We start from the raw sequence: 18,268 nt of genomic DNA, 5'->3' as shown, positions 1-18,268 counted from the left end.
AGGGACTTTCTGCAGCTGTTACACATGAACCTGGTGTGACAGCAGAATATGCACAGAAGGCATTCAACTGTGTGTAAAACACATGGGTCAGACACTACAGCAATGCACCAGATTAAGACCCTCTACTTTTATGTAGAAGTTCCCAGTGCAAAAGTTATCCAGCTGAGTCTGAACACAGCAAGAAAGTTCAGGCATACTGTGGACTGACAAGATAAAGATGAAATACATGGCAGCTTAGCAATCATACCCTCTGGCTACAACTGTAATAACTTGCATAAAGACACAGGACATAGTGTGGGCCGACACAATGATAAACATGAAATATGTAACTCAGCAATCATAATACCCTCTGGCTGCAACAGTAATAACTTGCATAACGATAAGAGACCGCATGGGCAGACATGATAAAGACGAATTCCGTAGCCCCACAGTCGTCCAAATGCAACACCCCATATTAAGTGCAATTTCTCTTAAAAGCACAGAGACCAGTCAACTTGGGGCTGGTTTCTCCCCTTTTCCACTCCAGATCCCCACCACCACCTCCCACTGGCACAGTTAGAGTTGAGCATAGTGGCCAAGTGAAGACCTCCAGCACCCTATTTATCAAACAGTGCTTTGGGCCCCTGCTCAAGTAGTTGAGACACACTTGGTCTGATTTATATACACAAGGGAAAGGCTGGCACAAGTTTACTAACTATGCCCCCCTTTTCCCCAGACTACAACATAATCATTGCCAGCTACTCCTTATAAGCAACTTTAAGGCCCTAATAAAGTGTGTTCAGTCTTACTGTGCAATATTAATAAACATTGCTAGTTTGACCAATGCCAAGGTAGAGTGGCCCAGTGTCACTAAATAAATATTTAAGTAGTCTCAAAACTTAAATATCTACACAACTAAACATTAGAAAATATCCAGTGTATATTCACTGTAACAAGCTCAAAACCACATGAAATATTTCACATTGACAGTCCCAAAGAAAAGCAACTACATTAAGCCTTGCTATATACCCAAGACACCTAGAAAGAAAAACAGGTCAAGGTAAACATCACAGTGATGATAGACTAGAAAAGACAGTTCTACAGTCCAAGCATCCTATACAAATCATGTAGTCATATATTCACTGTAACATCAAATGAACTAAGCCTTGGTATAGACGGTATACCCTAGAAAACACAGATAAAGGTAAACAGTGCTGATGACAAGCTAGATAAAAAGCTACATTTAAGCCTCACTACAATACGAAGACTGTACACCCTAGACATAGACACCCTAGGAAGAAAAACACAGGTCAAGGTAAACATCACGGTGATGACAGACTAGAAAAGACAGATCTACAGTCCAAGCATCCTATACAAATCATGTAGTCATTATATATTCACTGTAACCAAGTCCAAAACCAGATGAAATATTTAAAACATTGCAGTAAAAACAGCTTTGGTATACCCTAGAAAATGCAGATCAAGGTAAACATAGCAGTGATGACTAGAGAAATGATAGTTCTACAATCATAGTTCTACAATCATAGCAAGAACCCTATATAACTCCGTCAGTATACAATCACTATCAAAGTGCACCCACATGAAAAATAATAAATCAAAGTGCACCCACATGAAAATAATAAATCAAAGTGCACCCACATGAAAATAATAAATCAAAGTGCACCCACATGAAAATAATAAATCAAAGTGTACCCACATGAAAAATAATAAATCAAAGTGCACCCACATGAAAAATAGTTACACTAACTGCAGTTAAAAACAGCCAAACAAACCCTTCCTATATATATCTGCAGACAGTATACTAGAAACTACAGATAAAGAATAAGGTAGATGTGATGATTACAAACTAGAAATTGTTCTAGTTAATAATCACCACATGTTGAACATCTAGATACAGTTACACACATTTTGTCACCATCAATGAATGAGATAGTGCCAGCACAGCTAGTGAATTAATATAAATTTAATATTTAAAAAATTCACTAGTAGCTGTGCTGGCAATATTTCATTCCCCTTGGCACACTAATCTTTGAAAATCTACCTTAATTCCAAAGAATTCATCCATTAAAAAAATTCCACTTACCTCCAGAAAAAGCAGCAGCAGGGCTCCTTAAACAAGCTCTCAGCCAGAAGAGAACAGGCAGCTAACAAAGGGCCAGCAAGCAGCAGGCAGGCAGGGGAACACAACACCACCCAGTCGGCCAGTCCACAGCACCTCTCCAGGGCAAGACTCCAGCAAGCAAGGCAAGCAGCAGGGCTAAGGCAATCCTTCCAGACTCCAGGCAGGGCAAGACTCCAGCAAGCAAGGCAAGCAGCAGGGCTAGGGCAATCCTTCCAGGCTCCTCCAGGCAGCAGCAGAAAATGAAACCAGCACACCACACCAGGCAATCCACTGAAGACGTCCCGAACCAGCAAGAAATTTCAGACCTTAAGTACTCATAGATGTACACATTTCCCACCCTCTTTTTCAGCCAGGTTGTCTGAATATCCTTACAGATACCACCAATGTCCTACTTTACATAAACAAACAGGGGGTACCAAATCCTACCTTCTAGATAAGCTGGCAAGGAAGGCATGGGAGCTGACCATTCAGTACAAGGTCACTCTTCATGCTGTTTATCTTCAATCTGCTCTAAATGTTGTGACAGATGCATTAAGTAGGACCATGACACAATCCCACAAATGGATGCTTCGCAGGGATGTGTTCTTGGACCTGATTGATTGGTGGGATACTCCACATCTGGATCTATTTGCCTCCCCTCAGAACAAACTTATTCTCTTTTGTGCCAGGATCCCACATCCTCTGGCTTAGAAGCTGCATGCCCTTCCTTTCTCATGGGAGGGCATGTTTCTTTATGCATTCCATCCCCCCATATGAAATTCATGCTGAAAATTCAGCAGAAAAAAACAAAAATCTTGTTGACGATTTCCTTTTGGCCAAGATAGCATTGGTTCCTCCTTCATCTGCAGTTAGCCAGGGGTTATCACCACAAGTTGCCTCACTGGATGGATCACCCTCACACAGAAAGCCAATACAAGAAAATTGTATATTTCCAAATATAGAAGATTTTCTATCTGGTGTCTTAAAAGAAATCCAGATTCATTTACTGTGGACATTCCTGTTGTGCTTTCCTACCTGTGTGAGCTTCTAAAAAGTGGCTTATCATATTCTTCTGTGAAAGTTCACTGTTCTGTTCATTTTGCTTGCCTGCCATTGTCACCTCCTTTAACCTCCAGACTGGAAGTCAAGTTTTTTCTTAAAAATGCCCTACACATTAAGCCCCCAAGAAAACCAGTACCCCTTTTTTAATTTCTCCAAATCCCTTGGGTTTCTAATACAATGACAGGAATGGACCCCATTCCAAAGTCAAAGTACGATTAAAGTTCTTGAAATTAGTATTGTTTCATTCTTTGATGTCAGCCAAAAGTGCTCTTCTCAGCACCTGCAATGTGCCCAGTAATGACTCCTTCTGAGGTTTGTATGGAGTTACATGTATTGGTAGCATAGCTAAATAAGATTTTAGACTCTTTTTTTAATAAGACCCATTGTTCCTACTACTATTGGAACTAATTTGGTATCTTTCTTCCACATTGCTTGTTTCTGCTTGCACAGCCTGATATTTTATAACTTTATGTCTCTCTGTGTGCAGGACACTGTAGTCTCTGAGTGTGGCGATTTCAATGATCAATGCTACTTTTCCTGGACCACTATATCCGGTTTTCTAGCATCTATCTTTTGAATTGTAGGTAATGGATGAACCCATGTGATGTAGACCATCATTTTCTATGATGCTTTGTGGCTCATGTTTCCAGTGCTTTTCAGCCACTTCAAAGCCATAATATTTGCACAATCCCCAGTTCAACAGTATTGCCACATTATTGTGCCTTTCAGTATATAGTTCTTCTGCCATTATTATGTCACAGCCAGCAATGAGGTGTGCGACTGTTTCCACTTCAGTTTTAAAAAACTTATTCTCCCACATGTTTAATGGACTTTGTAAACCAGCATGTACATAGCCCACTATCTTGAGCCGCAATATTAACCTTTCATTTCTTGGTTTGAATTCACCTCTCCTTAACCATTCCTGCATTTGTTCCTGATCAACATGAGGTTCTTCCAGAAGTTTTCTATACTTGCAACTATATTTATGCATTTTCCACATTTCTTGCCTTTTCATCTGATCCTTCACCTTATATTCTTTCTTTTGTTTTTGGCACATTCAGTTGCTGCCTGATTTTTATCTACTTCTGGTTTGATTTCCCTTCCTTCTTGATGGTGATATGCTTCTGCTAGATTAAGCAGGGAAGTCATCTTAGATTTATTTTCCTCATGTTTCAAAACTTTCACTATGTTTAGGTCTCGTGAGGTCAGCAGATATGTGTGGAGTCCGACAATTGCAGATCTGTACATGTAATTAATTTCAAGGAGGTCCATCCCTCCTTCAGAACAGGGAATATATAATATTGGTATGCACTGATTTTTATAGATCATTTGGTGAGCATGAAGCATCCTTCTTATTTTAATATCTAATCTATCCAACACATTTTGTGGCCAATCATTCACTCCAAAACTGTAAGTTAGGACAGGAAGAGCAAATTGGTTTATAGCTTGGCTTTTGTTCCTAGATGTCAATGCTGTTTTCAGGATTAATTTAAGTCTTTTAAAATATTCCTTACTAAATTTTACTTACATTTGTTTGTGTTTTATTGCTGATCCTTTATCAGTTACCAAATATTTATACACTCCCTCTTGCTCAAGTTCTTTTATATCACATTCTTGTCCCAAACTGATGTTTTCCTGGTGCTGCAGTTTTCCTACTTTAAAGGTTGCTTTTGCACATTTATCAAAGCCAAATGACATTCTAATGTCATCTGAAAAAGTTTTGACAAGCTGCAGCTGTGCTTTCAGTTCCTCAACTGATGAGCTATACAGTTTTAAATCATCACCAAACAGAAGATGACAAGTCTTTAGACTTTGTTGTTTTCTAGGAGCTAAATTGTACCCATGGTCTAACCTGTTAAGTAAACAGCAAGACAGAACAGCAATGGTGACACTCACCCTGGAAAATTCCCCTTTGAATTGTTATCCCTGGGATAATAATTTGTCCTTTATCATGGTTTAATTGCAAAGTGGACTGACATTGTTTCATGGTCGCTGTAACATAGTCAATCAGTGTAAGATGTATCTTATACATTTTTAAGCACTCTTTTGTCCATGAATGTGGGATAGAATCAAATGCTTTTTTTGTAGCCAATCCATGCCATACTTAGATTCTTCCCCTTTTTGCAGTTCCCCACCATGACTTTATTTAACAACAAATGATCCTTTATTCTATATGACTTTCTTTTATTGCCCTTTTGTTCTACTGCCATAATTGAGTTTTCTTCTAAATGACTATAAACTGTCAGCATTGATTCCTGTGTATAGTTTATATGTCATCAGAAGGCAAGTTATTGGTCTATAATGTTTGGGGTAGCTTGCAGGTTCACTCTTAAGTTGGAGCATTGTATTATCTGTTGTTAGCCAGACTGGTGTTTTTTCAGAATGCCCATATAAATAGTTCTTATTCATGGCTAGATGTTCTTCGTGTTTCACTGTTGCAGTCATCACTTGTGGGTTATCCCTGCCCGAATACCAGACTCAAACTTTTCCCCTGCATCGGCTGCTGTCACTTGTGGACTGACATCAGGTCACCAGTGGTATAAAGGAGAGCAGCTGGCACCATTACATCAGTCTTTCTTGCCGTGGAGCCTGAAGCAAAAGCAGTTTGTGTTTGTGCCGGTCGGTCGTTGCCAGAGTGGCAGTTGAATCTGAAAATGACTAAAGCTAAGTACCCTGTTGGGGACCTTTTTCTTGCACTAACCGATGTCCAAAAAAGTAAATAATTGTCTTCGCTGTAAAAAACAAATACCACACCGAGACTTCCATACCTTGTGCATTACCTGTCTAGGCCCAGACCACGATGTCTCCCGTTGTTGGTTCTGCGCACTTTTCAATTCAAGGACTATTCTCCGTAGAGCTGAATTTGTAGCCAGGCATTTCTGAAGTAGTACCTCGCATTATGAAATGGCATCCATCAGTCAGCAGTCTGTGGATATTCCCACAAACTTAAGCTTTCAGACGACCCGTCCCAGAAGCAAGTCATCAGTTCTCAGGAATTCAGTGAGGTGCATTTGCAGCCCCAGATGCCAGAGTCGTTTCCTTCACAGACCTCTACCGAGACCCTTTCGGAGTCTGGTATGCCGCTCGGGAATGCAGCATCATCCGATCCTTTGGTTGTCCCCGCTTCAGTTGGGTCTCGAGCCGCTACACAGGCACTGGCTTCCGAGGAGGTTCTTCGTACAACCAATTCCAGGCAAAAAATGTCTTCTCCTCTGACTACCGCATTCCAACAACAAATGGATTTACTAAGGTCTAAAAGCAAGACCACCCCAAAGAAAACAATCTCTAGTCGCCATCTTACTCCACCTATACCACCTCAAACTCAGTTACTGAAAATGGTGGAGGACCTCGTCACTTTCATCAGGGGTAGCCATATCACTCCTTCTAAAAGAAAAATGGATACTTCCCCTGAAGTTCATACAGAACCGGATTTTGAAATTTCAGACTACCTTGATTAAGATGAGGAACAACAACCTCTCACCTCCTTTGAAGATTCTGATGCAGAGGAATCCATTCCTTCTGCCTCCCCCTTGAGGATCTTTCATTTGGGGAAACTCTGCACACTCTCAGACAGCATTTCCACTGGAAAGCCCAAGATTATCCTCAGTCTAAGAAAAGACTAAGAGAGTTTTGAGATCTTCCTCAGCACAGACCCTTGGCCATCCCTCCTATTCTGGACATGGTAGATGATGTTTTCAATTAATCTAGCCTCACCCCTGATGCCTTACCCCCTGCTCCTAGAAAACCTGACAAGTACTACAGGGTGCCTGATTCACATAAGTACTTGTTTAAAAATCCTGCAGCAGACTCAGAGGTCATCACACAGGGGCCCAAAGGGACCAAGGCTAGCTCATCTAAAAACCCAATTCCCTCTGACAAGGACTAAAGAGCTCTGGACAGATGGGGTAAGAAAGTGTACACCTCCACAATCTTAGCTTTTAGAGCTCTTAACTCCCAGTTCTATATGCTAAAATATCAACAGCACACCTTGGAACTTATGAAACAAAACATTTCATCTTTACCTGACACTAATGCTTCCAAAGAGTTAGCAGATCTTTTGCACTCTACTTCTCAAGTAGCTAAACACTCCCTGCACTGCGGATTCGATGCCCTAGAAGCCTCAAGTAGGGTCGCTGTGGCAGGTTCAATCATTAGGAGGCATGCATGGCTAAAAGAACAGATACTGCCTGATCATGTAAAATGAAAACTACTTGATGTCCCCCTGAATAAAGACTGCTTGTTTGGATCAGAAGCAGAGGAGGTAATAAAAAAAAATGGAGGATAAAGCTAAATCTATGCAAACAGTAAAAGGCTTCCTCCAAGTCCATCCTCCTGGATTCAGCAGAAACTTTCCCTCTAAGCACTGGTCTTTCCCAGCCCCCAATAGACAGGTTCAAGGGAGGCCTCACAGGGACAGACCAGTTAGATCACAAAACCATGGCCGACGAAGAACCAAGCAGTGGCCCATAACCACTTCCACAGCAGGGAGGTCTAAGTCCACTCACTACTTTAAGAACGTGCAATGACTACCACTCCCCCTCCTATCAGAGGTTAGGAGAAAGGCTATCCCTTTACAAGCAAAATTGGATGTCTGTAACAAAGGACCAGTGACCCATCCTTGACCTGTCCACTCTAAACACCTTCCTAGAGGTCCCAAAATTCAAAATGCTAACTCTTCAAAAACTTTTACCAATGCTGGGCAAAAATGCATGGCTCTAAAGGATGCCTGTCCTCATATATCCATAAAGGAGTCTTGGAGAAAATACCTACACTTCACAGCAGGTTCACAGCACTTTCAGCTCTCTGCGCTACCCTTTGGCTTATCTATGGCTCCCAGGGTCTTCACAAAATGCCTGGCCCCAGTGGTTGCCTTCTGCAGACAGCAAAACATCCAGATTTACCCTTATCTGGATGACTGCCTAATCCAAGCAGACAACAAAAAGAAGTTACTACAGGACCTGCTCTTTGAACAAACAACCCTAACCGCTCTAGGGTTCACTATCAACAGGAAAAAGTTAAACCTAAACCCTTCCTGGCAGATCACCTTCTTGGGCACACTTCGGGACGCAGCCTCCCAAACAGCCTTCCTCTCACCAGAAAAACAATGCTTTCTGCCAAACTTTTTCTCTCAGTTAGCTCTCAGAAAAAAACTCACAGCAAGGAAAATTCTGCAAGCACCGGTTTACATATCATCCTGCATTCATTCTTATGATTCTCCTGGCCAGGCTGCACATGAGGAAACTCCAGTGGTACCTAAAGAACCTTTGGTGCCAACACTCTCAATCTATGGAGACCACTCTCCCCCTCATTCCATGCATAAGGAATGAGTTTCTTTGGTAGGCAGAGGCCTGCACTCAGAACAAGGGCCTTCCCTTTACCTACCTTCCACAAGGCCAGATTATCACCACAGATGCCTCAGACCTAGCTTGGGACACTCATTTAGACACCCGGTGCACCCAAGTCTTCTGGGACCTCGGGCACCTTCATTGGCACATCAACCTAAAGGAAATGATGGCAGTTCACAAGGCTATCATATCCTTCTAAGACCACTTAAAACCAGGAGTCCTTCTAATAAAAACAGACAATACCACAGTCATGTGGTACATCAACAAGCAGGAGGGGGGACACACTCCTACCCTCTCTGCCGACTAGCCATTAGCCTATGGCAGACAGCCTCCTCCATGGGCCTATACCTGATAGCCCAGTACATCCCAGGAATAAATAATACCTTAGCAGACCATCTAAGCAGAAGCTACTTAGACCTCCAGGAGTGGAAACTCCAAAAGGGGACATTCCTCCAAATCACCCAGGCCTGGGGGACACCAGAGGTGGACCTGTTTGCCTCACAACACAACAATCAGCTGCACAAATTCTGTACCAGGAAGTTCCACCACCTAGCTTGGAAAGTGGATGCTGTCTCATTCCAGTCCAGTGGACCAATCTCTTTATTTATATGCCCCCCCAACCTTACTCCCAAGGGTACTGCTCAAAATAAGGCAGGAAGGACCAAAAGTCATTCTTATAGCACCAGATTGGCACAGGCAACATTGGTACCCCTTGCTGATCAGCCTGACCAAGGAGCCTTACAGGTGCCTGCCATTAACTGCAGACCTCCTGACACAAGCCAGAGGGGAGATTCTGCATCCAAACCTGCACACTCTCAAGCTTTCTGCATGGCTTATCCCCCAGGGACCAGGGATAACCCACAGTTGAGCAAGCACGTCCTAGACATTATTAAGGAAGCCAGAAGGCACAGCACCAGGAAATCTTACTCAGAGAAATGGAAAATATTCAACTCCTGGTGCCTGTCAAAAGGTCACAGCAGCTCCCAGCCATCCCTTCCACTTATTCTGGACTACCTAGTGGAGTGATGACTGCAACATCGAATACATTTGAATATCTACATTTATGGTAAGTGTATATAACTGTACTGTCTTCATGCAAAGATGTTAATACTTTTAACCAAAAATTAGGCACTGCATCTGGGCCTGGTGTTTTCCAATTAGAGGCTTTTCTTAACTTTCTTAACTTTAAAAAGTGGCTTATCATATTCTTCTGTGAAAGTCCACTGTTCTGTTCTTTCTGCTTGCCTGCCATTGTCACCTCCTTTAACTTCCAGATAAGAAGCCAAGTTTTTTCTTAAAGGTGCCATACACATTAAGCCCCCAAGAAAACCAGTCCCCCCTTGGAACCTTAATTATGTTCTGTGAAAGCTGACTCTGCCTCCCTTTGAGCCTGCAGGTTCTGCTTCATTGAAGGTTTGCACCTGGAAAATGGTGTTCCTGGTTGCTTTGACTTCTGCTAGGAGGGTCTCCGAGTTACAGGCCTTGGTGACATCTCCACCCTTTTTGATTTTCCACAAGGACAGAATTTCCATGTAAACTAATCCCTCTTTTATGCCTAAGGTTGTGAATGACTTGTTTCTTAATCAATCTATCCAACTGCCTACCTTCTTACCTTACTGCCTACTTTCTTCCCTTCACCTCAGTCCTCCAGTGAAAAAATTTGGCATATGTTAGATGTTCAAAGGCAACTTAGGTTTTACTTGAACAAGACTCAAGCTATTACAAAGTCAGATCAGCTTTTTGTGTCCTTTCATCCCAGGGCTCTGGGTTTGCCTGTTTCTAAACAGACTGTTTCTTCCTGGATTTCTAAAGCTATTGCCTTTTATTATGATTTCTATGATAAGTCTTTGGATACTCCTGTCACAGCCCATTCAACTATATCTGTGGCTTCCTCAGGGGCTTTCTTTAAGGGTCTGGATGCCAACTCCATTTGAGGCTACTACTTGGTCTTCTGTGCACACTTTTACTAAACATTACAAGTTGAACTCTATTTATAGGTCTAGAATACATTTTGCAAGGATTATTCTTCATGGATTTCCGGAGTCCTCTTCCTTGTAGCCTTCTTCTGTTCACTCCCTAGGTTCCATTTAAGCTATGCCACTCTTCCATATGTACAGAAAACTGCAACATTGAATAGAAGGACATAGAATAGTTGTGAAAAATCTTACCATAACCATAAATGTCCTTCTCTTCTATGTTGCAGTATTCTGCCCCTCCCACCTTCCCCCTGCATCTTGTATTTTCCCTGGATGACTTATTGTTTTCTTTAGGACTCCTGTTCCTCATGGGGCATTCTAGTTCTGAGGATGGTATGTGCGGATGTCCTTTTATGGCTGATGTTGTCAAAGCAGACATGCAACATCCCACATACTGGTAGTAGCTTGAAGCTTTTGTATACTGGCCGGATGTCGGGTTGCAAGGCAGAATACACACCGTATGTAAAGAATACTGCAACACAGAAGAGATGGACATCTATGGTTATGGTAAGATTTTACACAACTATTTTACAATATTTTATATATATATGTATATATATATATATATATATATATATATATATATATATATATATATATATATATGTGTGTGTGTGTGTGTGTGTGTATTTATTTCTCTCTCTCTATATATATATATATATATATATATATATATATATATATATATATATATAGATATATTTGTGTTTATATCATATTGAATTTTCAGAAACTTGAAAGACATATGGTCAAGATTATATGATCAATTTTTCTGAAAATTCAAATAAAAAAAAAAATCTATGGTTCTGTGGGGGGGGGGGGGCAACACTCCCTGCACTCTGTGCACATTATATATACCAACTCTGAGATTGCATTATAGTGGGAAAAAGGGTAAATTCTCCATTGAAGTACTTCTGTGTAGATCATGGCACATTTGGCATTGGGGAATTTACTATTTTCCCACTATAGTGCAGTCTCCAGGTTGGTATATATAATGTGAAGGGGGTGTTGGGGTATATGGGAGCTTGCTCCTCTGCAAAAAGTTAGATATACTTTTAATTTTGAGTTTTCAGAAACTCAGTTATATGGTCTCAACCATAAGAAATTTGAGTTTCCAAAAACTTAATGATATGTTATAAATCCATATGTATAGGATCATAGGATCATAGGAAGTTACTAGGCTATTGGCCCTGAGGCCCTTACAAGCCTAGACAAGAATTTAGCCCATGTTCCAACAAGTCAACACCCTAAGCCACTGTCCAGCAGGGACATAGGTGGAATCCCAGGGGTGTATTTTCTGTTCCCCAGCCAGTTATCCAGGTTGCACTTAAAAAGGTTTAATGAGGTACTCTGCTTTATGTGGAGAGGGTGTCTATTCCACAAAAGGGGGAGTCTCTGGGACACTAATCTGTCCCACCAACAAGTCCTATTGATGTCACAGACCAGGTTGAGGTCTCACGTGCACATTACTCGAGTGGAGCTTGAATTGCAGATATGCAACAGTCCCATCAGGGCGGGGTCTGAGATTGCTTTGTATGCCAGACATAGGTTACCTCTGAGGAGTCTGTAGGAGACTGAGTAGAGGGACAGGGCTTTTAGCCTATCTGTGTAAGGTAGCTGTTTGAGGCCCTGGATTCCCCGGGTGAGGAATCTCTGTGGTCTCTCCAGCTGCTGCATGTGCTTTGTGAGGTACATGCCGAAAGGGGCATTGTATTCAATAATCGGTCTTATAAGGGAAGAATACTGGGATGATATTACCCCCTTGTCCCTGGATAAGATACCCTTACTAATGAGGTGGACCATGTAGAAAGCTTTCCATACAACAGAGCCAATATGGTGGTCAAAAGTCAGTTTGCTATCAACCTGGGTTTCCAAGACCCTCATGACTGATTGCGTGCCTTATTATCAATGTGATTATTTCTGGGGAAGTCATTCTCCCCAAAAGGGGTGATGATGCATTTTTTGGCATTCAGTTTGAGGCCATGTTTCTGGCACCAGTCATTTGTTTGGGTGAGACCTTCTTGGAGGACGTCCACATCACTAAGGGAATTGATGACAGCACCCAGCTTGCAGTCATCTGCAAACTTGGTTAGCCATAGCCTACTAGATTTGGCCAGCACCTCTGAGAAGTATATCCCAAACAGCAGAGGCCCCAAGACCAATCCCTGGGGTATTACCTCTTGTTATGGTTCTACTACTTGAGGTGGCTTCCCCTGTTTTGACTAGCTGGGTTCTATCAGTAAGCCAGTTTGCTACCCATCTGGTAACGTGGATTCATGCCTAGTTGAAAGAGTTTATCTACTATACCTGAGTGGGAAATAGTGTTGAAGGCCTTGGCCAGGTCAAGGTAGGTGGTGTGCGCCATCTTCCCCTCGTCTATGGTCTTGGTGACTGTCTAAAAGAAGTTGACCAAATTTAACAGGCATGACCTCCTCTTGATAAAACCAAACTGTGTCGGATCAAGTGTCTGGATATTGCCAATGTCCTTGTTAATGAGGTCCATGATAATCTGCTCCATGGCCTTGCAGATCAGGCTACTTAGGCTGATGGGTCTATAATTTCCTGGATCGGTTGACACTCCATCTTTGTGCGAAGAGATGACAGTAGTTATCCTCCACTCGGCTGGGACAAAGCCAGTACTCAGGCTTTGGTTGAATAGGGTGCCTAATGGTGCTGCAAGTTCCTGCCTGAGCTCATGTAGGATGTACCCTGGGATGTTATCGGGTCCCATGAAGGCTGTATTTTTTTGCCTTTGAGAGGGTAGTGATGACTTGCTCCCTAGAGATAAGGGGAGGGGAGCGGGTACTGGGGATGTCCTGTATTACTGATGGGGGGACAGAGGAGTGAAGTTTTCACTGAACCTGCCTGCCAGCAGGCTGGCTATACATACAGGGTTTGTGTATGTGGTGTCCTTGACCACCAGTTCTGAGCAGATCTGAGTGTTTCCCTTGAGATTGTAGACATATGTGAAGAAAGCCTTGTGATTTTTAGTAAATGTGGCCAGTTTGGACTCGAAGATTGCTTCGGAGGATTTCACTAGTGCTCTTATTTGCTTGGTCAGGCTAAGGAGAGATTGCTTACAATTAGACACCTGCTCCTTCTTGCTCCTGGACAGCATTTTTTTTCCTTTTATTACAGTGTTTATTTATTGTATATGTCCACCAGACAGGTTTACTCTTTCTTGAGGCGGATGATTTCGTCCTGTCTGGTATTTCTGATTCCATGCAGCTATATAAATGCTCATATAGTACTTTGGTGCAAGTTTGGACATGCGTGCCAGTTTCTGTGGAGGGGGGGGGGTATGAAGCTGTTTATACCTTCCCTCAGAAGGTTGTAATCAGCTTTGCAGAAGTTTTTTTGTTTGACCATAGCTGTGGGGTGGGGGTAGGGGGGTTCAGAGGAGATGGTGACTTCAAAAGTGAATGCTTTGTGGTCGGATCTTACCAGAGATGATGACACTGTAAGGATGCTGCAGTGGTTACTCATTTTGGTTAATACAAACTCCAAGATATTTTCACCTCTTGTGGGGGTGTCAACTAACTGGTCCAAGGCATTTGCATTGACAAAATCAAGGAATCTCTGGGCATTTGTGTTTTGGCATGAGTATTTCTTCCAATCTATGTTTGGATAGTTAAAGTTGCCCAGGATCAGGGTAAAGGGTTGAATCTTAATAGATTCGAAGAGGTCAAGATAAGTGGAGTGGGCATCTTAAGTCAGAGTTGTAGCTAACCTGTAGCTAGCTATGATTTGAATAGGGGTCTTGTCAGTTGTTAACTGCACCTGGAGTATTTGCTGTGCATCATACTGTTGTATGTATGGCTTTTATATATATATATATATATATATATATATATATATATATATATATATATATATTGCAACTCGACCTCCTTTTGTTTTGCTGCCCATGGCTTGGGCACTGAATGAATGATAGGATGAGTAACCTGGTATGGCTGGGGGAGTCAATATTATATTTTCGAAAGTTTCAAAAATTGAATGCCATATGGTCGACACCATATGAGTGATGTTTGAAATTTCGAAAATATAATAACAAAATAAAAATAAAAATAAAAAACTATACTTACCTAAATGCTGTGGGGGACTGCGCCCCCACACCCCTGCTACTTAAATATTCCTACTTCGAGATCGCATTGCATTGAAGTAAAGGGAAAATATTCCCTACGGTGATTTCTGTGTTACACATGCAAAGTTCCGATGTTTTGATCAATCAGGTTCGCTCAATACGCGTTCGCCATTTACAATTTTCAGTCACGCAATCAGAGCCCTGGCTGGGGTACTCTCCACAGCTTTGAACCAGGTTTCTGTGACTGCCCACATGTCAGCTTCTTCCAGGGTTAAGAATGCTTGCAATGAGTGCAGTTTCGTGTTTAGACTGCTAGCGTTTAGAAGCATGACCTTTAATTTATGTTCTGATGAAATTTTCATGTAGTAGATTTGACCTCATGGCATTGCCTAAAAAGGCACTATGGGGGAGGCATGAGCCTTTGCCAGGAGCCTGAAGCTCAAGGGAGACAGATGCAGGCCATCTGTGGCAAAGCATTGTGGCTTGTCAATCATGTCATCCAAGCTGTCAGGTACTGGATCCCTTTTGAATGACAACAGAAACTAAGCCAGTTGTTAAAGTCAATCATTTTCTGTTTGTATTGAGGCATCATTCTGGGTGATGGTAGAATGCTGCTCAAGGCTTGGGACGTACTTGCCCAGGACACATACTCAGCAAGCTCGATCATGTCTCTCTTCATGTAGTCCAGGATGATACATCTCAAGTCATTCACTCCAACATGGACTATGACAGAGTCATAACAATACCTGTTGAGAGACTTGAGTGCATTGGTGATATGGCGAATTCTGGCGCCCGACAAACAACTAACTGTGATTTTCTCCTTATCCAGCCTGGTGAGGGGCACATCTGTGTTTTTCACAATGGAGTCTCCTATGACTAATATGTTGGGTTTATGTTTAGGCCTTAGTGGCTGTGAGACAGGTGCGTGGACTATGTGTGGTGTGTAGTGTGGTGGGCAGTAGAGTTTGTGTGCGTTTATGCCACAGAGGTCTCTTTTGTTTGGGTATGCTTTTGTTGAGGGCCTCTGCATATGTGGGAGTGTGATGTGTAGGTGTGGGTGGTGTTTGAGGTGTGCTGTTCATGTTGCCAGCCTTCTCAGTGCCAGATATACTGATTTATGGGGGAGAGAGTGATGACACTAGGTGCTTGATGTATTTGCATCACTCACAAATTGTGTTCCTAGGTGGTAGTAGTAGAGGGTTGTCCATGTACATGAGGCAGTTGCTACACTGTCTCAGGATGCCCATATTGACCAGACTGGCAGGAAAAAAATGTAGGAAAGTGTCCATCCATATTTGTCAGAAACTGAAAGATCTAAGAGGGTAAAGGGAGGAAGGTCTACGAGTAGTACTACTAGATGATAACACAAGTGCTACTAAGGGAAACCATGCAGCTGTAATACCTCAAAAGGGTTAAAATCCATGCAGCTCAAGCTCTGGATGCTGCAGACCTGTATCTAGACTATGCTACTCAATTTTAAGGTTAAGAACTCATTAAGAAAAAACTAACAATGAAGCACAGATTAATCACTTATAGTCAAAAGAACAGAACTCGCAGTATGAAAAAATACAGTTAAACAGCAACAAAATGCAGTACAATGCAGTCAAACAGTAATGAATTGCAGTAGATAGCAATGAAATATAGTTAATCTGTAGACTGTAGTTTTTTAACAGTAGCTCACAAATCACAGCAGTAACAGACAGCACAAATAAAGCAGCCATTCAGTAGAATACTGTCATCAATTTAGTGAGGCTATCCTACCAGCAAGCAATAAGAAATACGGCAAACTAAATGCAGTTGAACTCCTAAGCACAAGCAGCAAAAGGAAGTAGAAAGAGGTACATTTGTTTTTTTTTTTTAGTAGAAAGTGAAGCGACAGAAGATAATGAGATAATTCAAGGTTCAGAAGCTAAAGGGGTGGGCCTTTACTAAGTTCACTCTATAAACAGTAGAATGACCTGATGTAATGTGACTGGGGGGAGTGTCCAGTATCAGCCTTATACAAGAGGCGGGCAACTCAAAGCCACCAAGACTTAAGGTCACCACAACACTTGGGTGGGTAAGACAAAAAAAAACAGTTACACAGATATACAGTAAAACAGAAGTGCCGAAACAGTTGAAAATAAGCATTTATCTTTTTCCAGTATCACAGCAGAGCACTGCAGCTTTGAATAGCTTGAGAAACTAAGTACAACTGGTTTAAAACATTGGCTATTAAAGGCAGAGAAACAGAAACCAGACCAATTAGCCAATCAAAAATAGTATACAGAGAAGTATACAGAGAAAGACAGAGGTAATATAAACAGATGTTCTAATACTGTACTGTAATTTCTTTGTGTATTCATACTATGCTTATTAAATGCTGTACTAATGATTATTTTGTATGTCACCAGCTAAAACTGAAATTGGCTGATAAGTACTCTGATGTTGTGGCTGTCAGCCCCCTTTTTCATCCATTTTTGTATGGTGTGTCACATTAACATTAGTCACTAAATAAATAAATAAATGTCTGTACAGTCATAGGATTATATTACATTTTCTTAACAGTCCAAAACATTGTGGCACATTACATTAAAAATAAGATCGATAAAATGTAAAATAAAAAAAAAAAATAGAAGGAATGTCAAAATAATAAGTGCACCACATACAGTGTAATATATATCAAAGAATAAAGAAATAAAATGCTTTTCTTTGCTGGGGTGATATTAAATGCTCAGCATTTTGATTGCTCAAATTCTGTTTTATTTGGCTAAGTCCCAGGATCATAGGATATACAAGTCTAATTAGCCTACTGACAAATAAGTCAGACTCCAACACTGTCTGATTGAAATATTTTGTTTGGCTGGGTCCTAAGATCATAGGATGTACAAGTCTAATTAGATTACTGACAAGTAAATCAGACTCTAACACTGTGTGACTGAAATATTGAGTTTGGCTAGGTCCTAAGATCATAGGATGTACAAGTCTAATTAGATTACTGACAAGTAAGTCAGACTCCAATACTGTGTGATTGAAATATTGTGTTTGGCTAGGACCTAAGATCATAGTATGTACAAGTCTAATTACTCAACTGACCACGAGTTCCTAGCAATATTCCCACCCGCAGGCTCTACCTAATTTTTTCATGAATGATGAGACTAGTTAGTTCCTATGCAAATTTTAGGGAATTGATCTAGTCTTCTAGGTTATGACTGAAGGAAGATATTGAATCATATTGCTTAATGTGCAGTGAAAAGATTCTTCTAATGATTAATGAGATTCTGAGTGATGAATTTCTCTCTCTCTCTTGCTCCAACATGTTTTATTTATTTACTAATGAAGGTTCAGTTATCTTTTCCTAATGTTAGCTGCACAGTCTGACTTACTTAGAAAAAGGTCAAGTATCATTGGATCTCTAATGGTGCTGCAAGTGAGGCAAAGGTCACCTCTCAGGAGTCTGTAAGACATAAAGTACAGGGTCAAGGCTTCAGGACTCTCACATGCTTAAGACCAGAGATCTTAGGAACCTCTGGAGATTTTCAAGTTTTTGCATATGTCTAGTAAGGTACATACCAGTGAGGGCATTATATTTCATAACCAACACTGAATACGGAGGACAATAACTTTCTTGGTTTTAGATGAAGTACCTTTAGCAATTATCTGACGTATATAGAAAATTTCCTGACATGGTGATCAAAGGAGATGGAGCTATTTAGCTATG

The sequence above is a fragment of the Protopterus annectens genome, chromosome 2.part1 (genome assembly GCF_019279795.1).
Source record: "Protopterus annectens isolate FY-2018-M chromosome 2.part1, PAN1.0, whole genome shotgun sequence".
In the NCBI taxonomy this organism is placed as follows: domain Eukaryota; kingdom Metazoa; phylum Chordata; order Ceratodontiformes; family Protopteridae; genus Protopterus; species Protopterus annectens.
Note: the sequence above shows the minus strand (reverse complement) of the source record.